Here is a 10,301-nt window from a genome sequence, read left to right as displayed (position 1 = left end):
TAGCACTCCTGTCAGGTAGCTAGCTACAGTTACCCATAGCTGGCTAGCTGGTTTTATAGTTTAGTAATTTATTCCAATGCATTTCAACCTGCCCTCCAAATACACTTCTCAGCGATCACTGCCTCATTGCCTGCGTCTGTAATGGGTCTGTGGTCAAACGACCACCCCTCATCACTGTCAAACGCTCCCTAAAACACTTCAGCGAGCAGGCCTTTCTAATCGACCTGTCTCGGGTATCCTGGAAGGATATTGACCTCATTCCAACAGTAGAGGATGCCTGGTTATTCTTTAAAAGTGCTTTCCTCACAATCTTAAATAAGCAGCATGCCCCATTGAAAAAATGTAGAACCAGGAACAGATATAGCCCTTGGTTCACTCCAGACCTGACTCCCCTTGACCAGCAGAAAAACATCCTGTGGCGTTCTGCAATGGCACTGAATAGCCCCCGCGATATGCAACTTTTCAGGGAAGTTGGGAACCAATATACACAGGCAGTTAGGAAAGCAAAGGCTAGCTTTTTCAAACAGAAATGTGCATCCTGTAGCACAAACTCCAAAAAGTTCTGGGACACTGTAAAGTCCATGGAGAATAAGAGCAACCAGATGCCCACTGCACTGAGGCTAGGAAACACTGTCACTACAGATAAATCCACGATAATCATTGACCTGGCCAAAGCTTTCAACTCTGTCAATCACCACATTCTTATCGGCAGAGTCAACAGCCTTGGTTTCTCAAATGACTGCCTCGCCTGGTTCACCAACTACTTCTCAGACAGAGTTCAGTGTGTCAAATCGGAGGGCCTGTTGTCCGGACCTCTGGCAGTCTCTATGGGGGTGCCACAGGGTTCAATTCTCGGGCCGACTCTTTTGGCTGTATACATCAATGATGTTGCTCTTGCTGCTGGTGATTTTCTGATCCACCTCTATGCAGATGACACCATTCTGTATACTTCTGGCCCTTCTTTGGCCAGTTTGTTAACTATCCTCCAGACAAACTTCAATGCCATACAACTCTCCTTCTGTGGCCTCCAATTGCTCTTAAATACAAGTAAAACTAAATGCATGCTCTTCAACCGATAGCTGCCCACACCTGCTCACCCGTCCAGCATCACTATTCTGGACGGTTCTGACTTGGAATACGTGGACATCTACAAATACCTGGGTGTCTGGTAAGACTGTAAACTCTCCTTCCAGACTCATATTAAGCATCTCCAATCCAAATTAAATCTAGAATCGGCTTCCTATTTCGCAACAAAGCATCCTTTACTCATGCTGCCAAACATACCCTTGTAAAACTGACTATCCTACCGATTCTTGACTTTGGCAATGTCATTTAAAAAATAGCCTCCAACACTCTACTCAGCAAATTGGATGCAGCCTATCACAGTGCCATCCGTTTTGTCACCAAAGCCCCATATACTACCCACAACTGCGACCTGTATGCTCTCATTGGCAGACACTCGCTTCAAATTCGTCGCCAAACCCACTGGCTCCAGGTCATCTATAAGTTTTTGCTAGGTAAAGCCCCGCCTTATCTCAGCTCACTGGTCACAATAGCAGCACCCACCCGTAGCATGTGCTCCAGCAGGCATATTTCACTGGTCACCCCAAAGCCAATTCCTCCTTTGGCCGCCTTTCCTTCCAGCTCTCTGCTGCCAATTACTGGAACGAACTGCATAAATCACAGAAGCTGGAAACTCATATCTCCCTCACTAACTTTAAGCACCAGCTGCCAGAGCAGCTCACAGATCACTGCACCTGTACATACCCCATCTGTAAATAGCCCATTAAACTACCTCATCCCCATACTGCTATTTATTTATTTTGCTCCTTTGCACCCCAGTATCTCTACTTGCACACTCATCTTCTGCATATCTATGACTCCAGTGTTTAATTGCTATATTGTAATTATTTCGCCCCTATGGCCTATTTATTGCCTTACCTCCCTTATCCTAACTCATTTGTACACACTGTATATAGACTTTTCTATTGTGTTATTGACTGTATGTTTGTTTATTCCATGTGTAACTCTGTGCTGTTGTTTGTGTCACACTGCTTCGCTTTATCTTGGCCAGGTTGCAGTTGTAAATGACAACTTGTTCTCAACTAGCCTACCTGGTTAAAGGTGAAATAAAATAAAAAATAAAAAGGGCCAAGGGCTGTCTACTTTGAGTTTGAAATGCAGCTAGTAACTCAAATTGAAGGCCGACCAGAGTACTGCAGCTGCCATTAGCAACTAAATGTATCCTTATAACTTCTTCTGTGTGAGATAAAAACGGTTCAAGGACATACATCTGGTGTATTAGAAGCAATTATTAGTACCATGATTGTCTTCTCATTGATTCGTTTTTTTTCATGAGGATTGACCACGAAGATCGACATTTTTCCATTAATTATACTGGGGGATCCTGTCTGGATTCCAAACACTTAAAAGACACACCCTCTCCCCTCAGCCCTCAAATTAAGTGAACACTTCTTATGATGTATCATGACGTCTGACGAATTGGCATTTGCAGGGCGAGGGAAGAATTAATTCATTTGAAATGGACCGTTCTTGCCCGGAAAGTTGTGGCTCGTTCATCCCACGGTTGTGTTTTCAGTGATCTTGGAACTGTTGTGTGTGCCTTATATGCGCTACAGTCAATTATGATTGCATTTCATATCTTGGCTAGAAGACAACGCATCCGAAGACATAGAATGTTAGCCATCCTACTATATCAGGTAAATCGAAAATGTACATTTATAAGTGTGATGTCAGGAAAAGTTATGTGCACAAGTTAACGTTTCCAAAAGCTAAATAAACAAAAACATCATTATTTTTATGATACTTGTTTGAGCCGTCATGTGCATTAGTAGCACAATGTCTAACTTATTTACATTCGTTTTTACTTACACTTGTATGTTGACCTCCATATTAATGTTGGTTTTAAGTTTTGGCTGACTTTTCTTAGCGGATGAACAATCAATCAACAATCAATCACGAATTGAATTATGGGGCATTTCAGGCCCGGAGTGAACATAATTGTACACACTCAAACTCGATCAAAAAACGAGAGCTAAGGGGCTTGCTTATATTGCCAACTTCCCTTGCTTGGCTAATCATTTTGACTGACGACAAATATGGCCGTGAGGATTCCCCCAAGGGCATAAGGCGAGAGTAAGTGGAGGGGGGTTATTTTTGTATGAGTTTGAAACACAGCCCCTGTTTCCTGCTAACAATGCCTGCAGTACCGCGGTCGGACTTGAACTTCCGTGGCTTCAGTGAGAGGGCAAATCAATCAACAGGTGTATGTATACCTTACCGTGAAACGATTACTTAACCAACAATGCAGTTTTAAGGAAATAAAGTAAAGAAAATATTTACTAAATAAAATAAAGTTAAAAAAGCAACACAATAAAATAACAATAATTAAACTATTGTCAGAGGTTACCAGTACCGAGTCAATGTGTGGGGGTACAGGTTAGTTGCATTTCAATTAACAGGTGTGCCTTGTTATAAGTTAATTTGTGGCTATTTATTTCCTTCTTCATGTGTTTCAGCCAATCAGTTGTGTTGTAGGGGTGGTATACAGAAGATAGCCCAATTTGGTAAAAGACCAAGTTCATATTATGGCAAGAACAGCTCAAATAAGAAAAGAGAAACAACAGTCCATCATTGCTTTAAGACATGAAGGTCAGTCAATACGGAATATTTCAAGAGCTTTGAAAGTTTCTTCAAATGCAGTCGCAAAAACCATCAAGCACTATGATGAAACTGGTTGTCAGGACGACTGTCACAGGAATGGAAGACGCAGAGTTACCTCTGCTACAGAGGCTACGTTCATTAGAGTTACCAGCCTCATAAATTGCAGCCCAAATAAATGCTTCACAGAGTTTAAATAACAGACACATCTTAACATTAACTGTTGTGACGACCCTCCCACTCTGTCTGCCATATTCTTTCTCTTTGCTCTTGTTTTCCTTATTAGGGTGTCGGCGGGCAGAGCTGGGAGGGTCGTCAGCGACATGGGACACACCTTGGTCCGGGTGTCTCCCGGGATAAATACACCTCTTCCCCATTCATTGAGGAGACTCTCTCCATGCAGACACACTGATAGAGTTTGGTTGTGGCATTTTTTTGTCCATTTTGTTTGTTTAGGCACCTTTCAACACCCCTCATTATCACATCTATGCACGCAAACACTCACTTACACTACTGAATACACACACCATTGTTTATTGTATTTAGGTTATTTCAGTTTATAAATATATTTTGTTATTCCTTATCTCCACGTTGTCTCCCTTTTTGTTACGAATTTCGAGCCAGTTCGTGACACTGTTCAGAGGAGACTAGTGGATTCTTTGCAGCAATTCACACAAAGGACACCGATAAGAAGAGACTGGCTCTGGCCAAGAAACACAAGCAATGGACATTAGACCGGTGGAAAGTAAAAATGTTAGGCTTTTGGTACCAACCGCCTTGTCTTTGTGAGACAGAGTAGGTGAACAGATCTCCACATGTGTGGTTCCCACAGTGAAGCATGGAGGAGGTGTGGGGGTGCTTTGCTGGTGACACTGTTGGTGATTTAAGCAATACGCCATCCCATGTGGTTTGTGCTTAGTGGGAGTATCATTTGTTTTTCAACAGGACAATGACCCAAAACACACCTCCAGGCTGTGTCAGGGCTATTTGACCAGTAAGGAGAGTGATGGAGAGCTGCATCAGATGACCTGGCCTCCACAATCATTCAATTGAGATGGTTTGGGATGAGTTGGACCACAGAGTGAAGGAAAAGCAACCAACAAGAGCTCAGCACATGTAGGAACTCCTTGGAAAAACTGTCATCAAGGCAAAGGGTGGCTACTTTGAATAATCTAAAATAGAACATATATTTTAATTTGTTTAACACTGCTATAATGTAGAAAATAGTACAAAATAAAGAAAAACCCTTGGATGAGTAGGTGTGTCCAAACTTTTGACTGGTACTGTAGGTATTACAGACTTGGGCAGGGAGAGGTTGAAAATGTCAGCGAAGACACTTGCCATTTGGTCCGCTCATGCTTTGAGTTCACGCCTGGTAATCCGTCTGGCCCCACGGGCTTGTGAATGTTAACCCGTTTAAAGGTCTTGCTCACATCGGCCACGGAGAGCATGATCACACACTCGTCCGAAACAGCTGGTGCTCTCCTGCATACCTCAGTGCGAGCACAAAAGGGAGAACAAGAGGGATTTAGCCCGTCTAGTAGGCCTGCCTCACTGGGCAGCTCGTGGCTGGGTTTCCCTTTGTAGGCCGTAATTGTTTGCAAGCTCTGCCACATCCAACAAGTGTCAGTGCTGGTGTCGTAGGATTCAATCTTAGTCCTTTATTGAGGTTTTGCCTGTTTGATGGTTTGTCTGAGGGCAAAGTGGGATTTCTTATAAGCGTCCAGATTAGTGTCCCGCTCCTTGAAAGCGGCAGATCTAGCCTTTAGCTCAGTGCAGATGTTGCATGTAATCCATGGCTTCTGGTTGGGATATGTACATACGGTTATTGTTGGGATGACGTCGTCAATGCATTTATTGATGAATGTCACACCCTGATATGCACATTGGTAGCTGAGAGTGCCTGAAACCCGGAAGCGCTGTTCGACATGTTCCTGCACGGAGTTTGGGAGGAAAGAAAGGACAAACTTGTAGCCCGGGAACTACCGACGGATCTCGACTCGCTCGTCGCCTTGACCATTCAGATTGATGGGCAACTACGGGAACGAAGGAAGGTGAGGAGATTCAATTTCACTCGCCCGCCCAAGGATTCCACCTCGCTTCCGAGGCATCCCGGAAGTCCCCGACGACTCCGTTGCCGAGAGTTCCCCCGAGAGTCTCTGAAGTCTGCCAATTCACCTCTTCCCAAACCAATGCAACGAGGCAGAGCTAGGCTGTCTCCAGACGAACGGCTATACAGGCTTCACAATAAGAGTTGCCTGTATTGCAGGACTACTGGTCATTTTATCTCTACCTGTCCATTAATAGACCAGCCTCACCGGTAGGTGTGAGTACTCTGGTGGGCCATACGGATAACTTTTCTTCTCCCTTTACTCGCACCCCTTTTAAATACCATTTCGCTGTGGGGGAACCAGTCAATCTCTCCGGGTACTCATCGACTCTGGGGCCGATGAGAGCTTTATGGACATTACCCTGGGTCCGAGCTGGTCATCCCCACTCAGGCCTTCTGCATTCCCATTGACGTTAGAGCACTGGACTGGTGCTGTATAGGCCAGGTCAACCACAATACCACCCCCATCAACGTATCAACTCATCAACCACAGCAAGACGATCCAATTCCTGCTCATTAAGCCTCCTCAGGTTCCCGTGGTATTGGGATTCTCCTGGTGCCTGCAACACAATCCCTTTATTGACTGGTCTGCTGGTTCCATCATGAGCTGGAGCCCGTTCTGCCATGCTCATTGCCTGAAGTCAGCACAGCCTGCCCGGGGCGTCTTCCTGGGGGCTCAGAAGTTACCCCGGACCTCTCCACCATTCCCGCAGAGTACAAGGACCTCCGGGACGTGTTCAGTAAGGCCTGGGCCACTCCACCACACTGACCCGGTGACAACAGGATTGACCTCCCCCCTCCCCCCCGGGACGACTGTACTCTACATTGAGGACTCTCTAGCTGCAGGGTTCATCCGTCTTTCTGCCTCCCCCACCGGTTCTTTTTTGTGGAGAAAAATGACAAAAACCTGTGCCCGTGTATTAACTACCGGGGACTCAACGACATTGCGGTGAAGAACTGATACCCTCTACCACTCATCTCCTCGGCCTTCCACTCTATGGGTCACTGTGTTCTCGAAGCTGGACCTGCGGATGCCTACCACTTGGTGATGATACGGAAGGGGACGAGTGGAAGACTGACTTCAATACAGCCAGCGGTCACTACTATTTGGCTAACCCAAAGCCCCAGCTGTGTTCCAGGCTCTGGTTAATGATGTTCTCTGCAACATGTTGAACCAGTTCATCTTCGTCTACCTCGACGACATCCTCGTCTTCTCCTCCTCCGCCCAAGAACACGTGCTATACGTGCTGTCCAACACATCCTGGAGAACTAGCTTTTTGTGAAAGCACAGAAATGCAAATTCCATTGCTCCACCATCCCCTTCCTGGGTTACATTATCGCTGCAGTGAGTGTACAGATGGATCCCGAGAAGGTGAGAGTGGTGGTGGATTGGCCCCAGCCTACATCCAGGCTACAGTTGCATTGTCTGTTGAGATCCTCCAACTTTTATTTCTGCTTTATCCAGGGTTACAGCACCCTGGCTTCCCCTTGTCTGCACTCACCTCTCCCAAGGTTCCATTCACATGGTCCCCAGCTGCTGATCGGGCGTTCCCGGGATCTCAAACACCGTTTCACCACAGCTCCCATCTTGGCTCATCCTGACCCGTCCTGCCAGTTTGTGGTGGAGGCCGTGCTTCGGATGTCCGAATGGGGGCTGTCCTGTCCCAGCTTTCTGCCATGGACCTCAAGTTACATCCCAGCACCATCTTTTCCCATCAACTCAATGCCACGGAGAGGGACTACGATGTGAGGAATTCTGAGCTTCTCGTGTTGAAGATGGCATTGAAGGTGTGGAGGCACTGGCTGGAGGGGGTGGAACGTCCGTTTGTTGTGTGGACCAACCATACGAACCTTAAATATCTCCACACTGCCAAGCGTCTCAACTCCAGGCAAGCGAGGTGGGCCCTGCTTTTCACCCGGTTCAACTTCTCCCTCTCATACCAACCTGGATCCAAGAATGTCAAGCCGGATGCGCTGTCATGCCGCTATAGCCCCACGACTACAACTCCGGAACCCGAGACCATCCTTCTCACCTCGTGCCTGGCGACGGCACTCAGCTGGGCAATAGGGAGCAGGTTAGTGAGGCGCAGGGTTCCCAGCCAAACCCCGGAGGGGGACCCAGATAACCGGATGTTTTGCTCCTGACATGGTCCGCTCCTCGGTCCTGGAGTAGGCCCACTCCTTCAGGCTTGCCTGCCATATGGTCTCCGGTCGGACCCTAGCCTTTGTGCGACAACGCTTGCACGATCTGTGAGCAGAACAAGACTCCTCGGCAAGCGGCTGGTCTCCTTCAACCCCTGCCTGTTCCTCACCGCCCCTGGTCTCGCATATCCCTGGAACCCTGTCACGGGTCTCCCCCCATCTGATGGCAACACCGCCATCCTGACAATAGTGGACCGGTTTTCCAAAGCCGCCCACTTCATTCCTCTCCCCAAGCTACTCTCTGGCAAAGAAACGGCCCAGCTCATTTAAAAAAAGTGTAACCTTTAATTTAACTTGTGGTGCAGCATGTCTTACGGATCCATGGACTCCCAGTGGACATGGTCTCCGACCTGTGTCCTCAGTTCTCGTCCCGGTTCTGGAAGGAGTTCTGCACACTCATTGGGTCGTCGGCCAGCCTGTGCTCCGGGTTTCACCCCCAGTCCAAGGGCTAGTCGGAGTTAGCCAACCAAGACCTGGAGACGACTCTTCGCTGCCTGGTCTCCTCCAACCCCACCACCTAGAGCCAGCAACCAAAGTGGGTCGAATACACCCGCAACACCCTTCCTTGCTTTGCCATGGGTCTCTCGCCCTTTGAGTGTTCCCTGGGTTATCAACCCCCCGCTCTTCCCTGAGCAAGAGGAAGATGTTGGAATACCTTCGACCCAGATGTTTGTCCGCCGCTGTCGTGGTACCTGGAAGAGAGCCCGATTGGCCCTTCTCAAGACCACCTCCAGGTATCAACAAGTGGACCACCACTGGACCCCGGCTCCCGGTATCATCGGAGGGCAAGGGAGAGCTTTGTACGTGTCTCTCTGTGCCGAGTAAAGGTGGTCTAGAGTTGTTTTTTCCCCCCCTCTGGTTGCACATGTGACATGCTGGTAGAAATGAGGTAAAACAGATTTAAGTTTGCCTGCTTTAAAGTCCCTGGCCACTAGGAGTGCCGATTCTGGATGAGCATTTTCTTGTTTGCTTATGGCCTTGTACAGCTCGTTGAGTGCGGTCTTAGTGCCAGCGTCGGTTTGTGGTGGTAAAGAGACAGCTACGAAAAATATAGATAACTCTCGTGGTAATAGTGGGGTTTACAGCTTATCATGAGGTACTCTACCTCAGTCTCAAGGTATTGCTAGCCTATCTTAATATTAGACATTGCGCTCCAGCTGTTATTGTCAAATAGACACACACCCCCACCCCTCGTCTTACCGACAGTCCTTCTCCCCTGGTGTGTGTGTGTGTGTGTGTGTGTGTGTGTGTGTGTGTGTGTGTGTGTGTGTGTGTGTGTGGGAGGGAGAGAAGATTGGGTGCCAGGCCCTTACACTGTAGAACAGCCGCTGCAGACGGGACGGTGTACACAATCTCCAGCTACTTTGCATGTGTTGGAGCTGGCATGGCACACCAGGTGTGACCGGCAGCTGGCCTCTCAACCACAGACATGAGGAGGGTAATAACACTCCATTACTATCCTGCTGTTCTCAGTCAGAGCTGGTTGTTGTGGGTGTGTTGTAGCCTATTAAGTATTGTCAAATCATTCTTCATTTAATTTGTTTTTCTATTCGTTTCAAGTGATTCATTCACCAGATGTTTCTACTTTTTACTTAGTAAACAGTACAGAACATGACAAAGTAGCCTATGTTGTTTCATAGTTCTGACGTATATGATATTGATATCTCTATTCCTTTGAAGCCAAGTACAAGTCCAGTTGTTGAAACTGGTTATGCTCTACCGAAGGGTTCGTAATCAGACTGACTGATGTTTCTCATAAAGTTAGCAACATTTAGTCAGCAACTCGGCACACTCACTGCAATTGTGCTGTGGTCGGGTGATTGAGAGTTAACAGTTTTGTGTAGAAAAGAGACCATTAACAGTGCCCTTAATAGGGAGAAGAAAAGAGGAGGGAGTGAGGCAGAGAGAAGGAGTAGAGGAAAATGAAGTTGGTGATTTGCCATTTACATTAGCTGGGGCTAGGGGGGTTGTCTTTGCAAAGCTTATAATAGCCTTCTGCCCCTTTCCTTTTATTATTCAAACAGGGGGGGGGGCAAGTGGAAATGGCCCTAAAAAAACAGTATGTGTGGAGGTATGTGAGGAGGTTTGCGTAGAACGTGATAACGGTTCAGGTACTGTCATGTTTTCCATGGGCCCCACTAAATACTACATTGTTAGCCCTGGACAGGATATCCCACAGGGGAATGACGGGTGGGGGGTAGTAGGGTTATTGTTTGCATTTGCTTGTTTGTGTGTGCGTGGGTGTGTGTGTTTTTGTCCCTTTTGCTGATATCGGACTCCAACTTCCAACTGGCTGAAGGCAGCCCCT

The sequence above is a fragment of the Oncorhynchus keta genome, chromosome 2, assembly GCF_023373465.1.
Source record: "Oncorhynchus keta strain PuntledgeMale-10-30-2019 chromosome 2, Oket_V2, whole genome shotgun sequence".
Lineage (NCBI taxonomy): Eukaryota > Metazoa > Chordata > Actinopteri > Salmoniformes > Salmonidae > Oncorhynchus > Oncorhynchus keta.
This window is presented reverse-complemented; position numbering follows the sequence as displayed.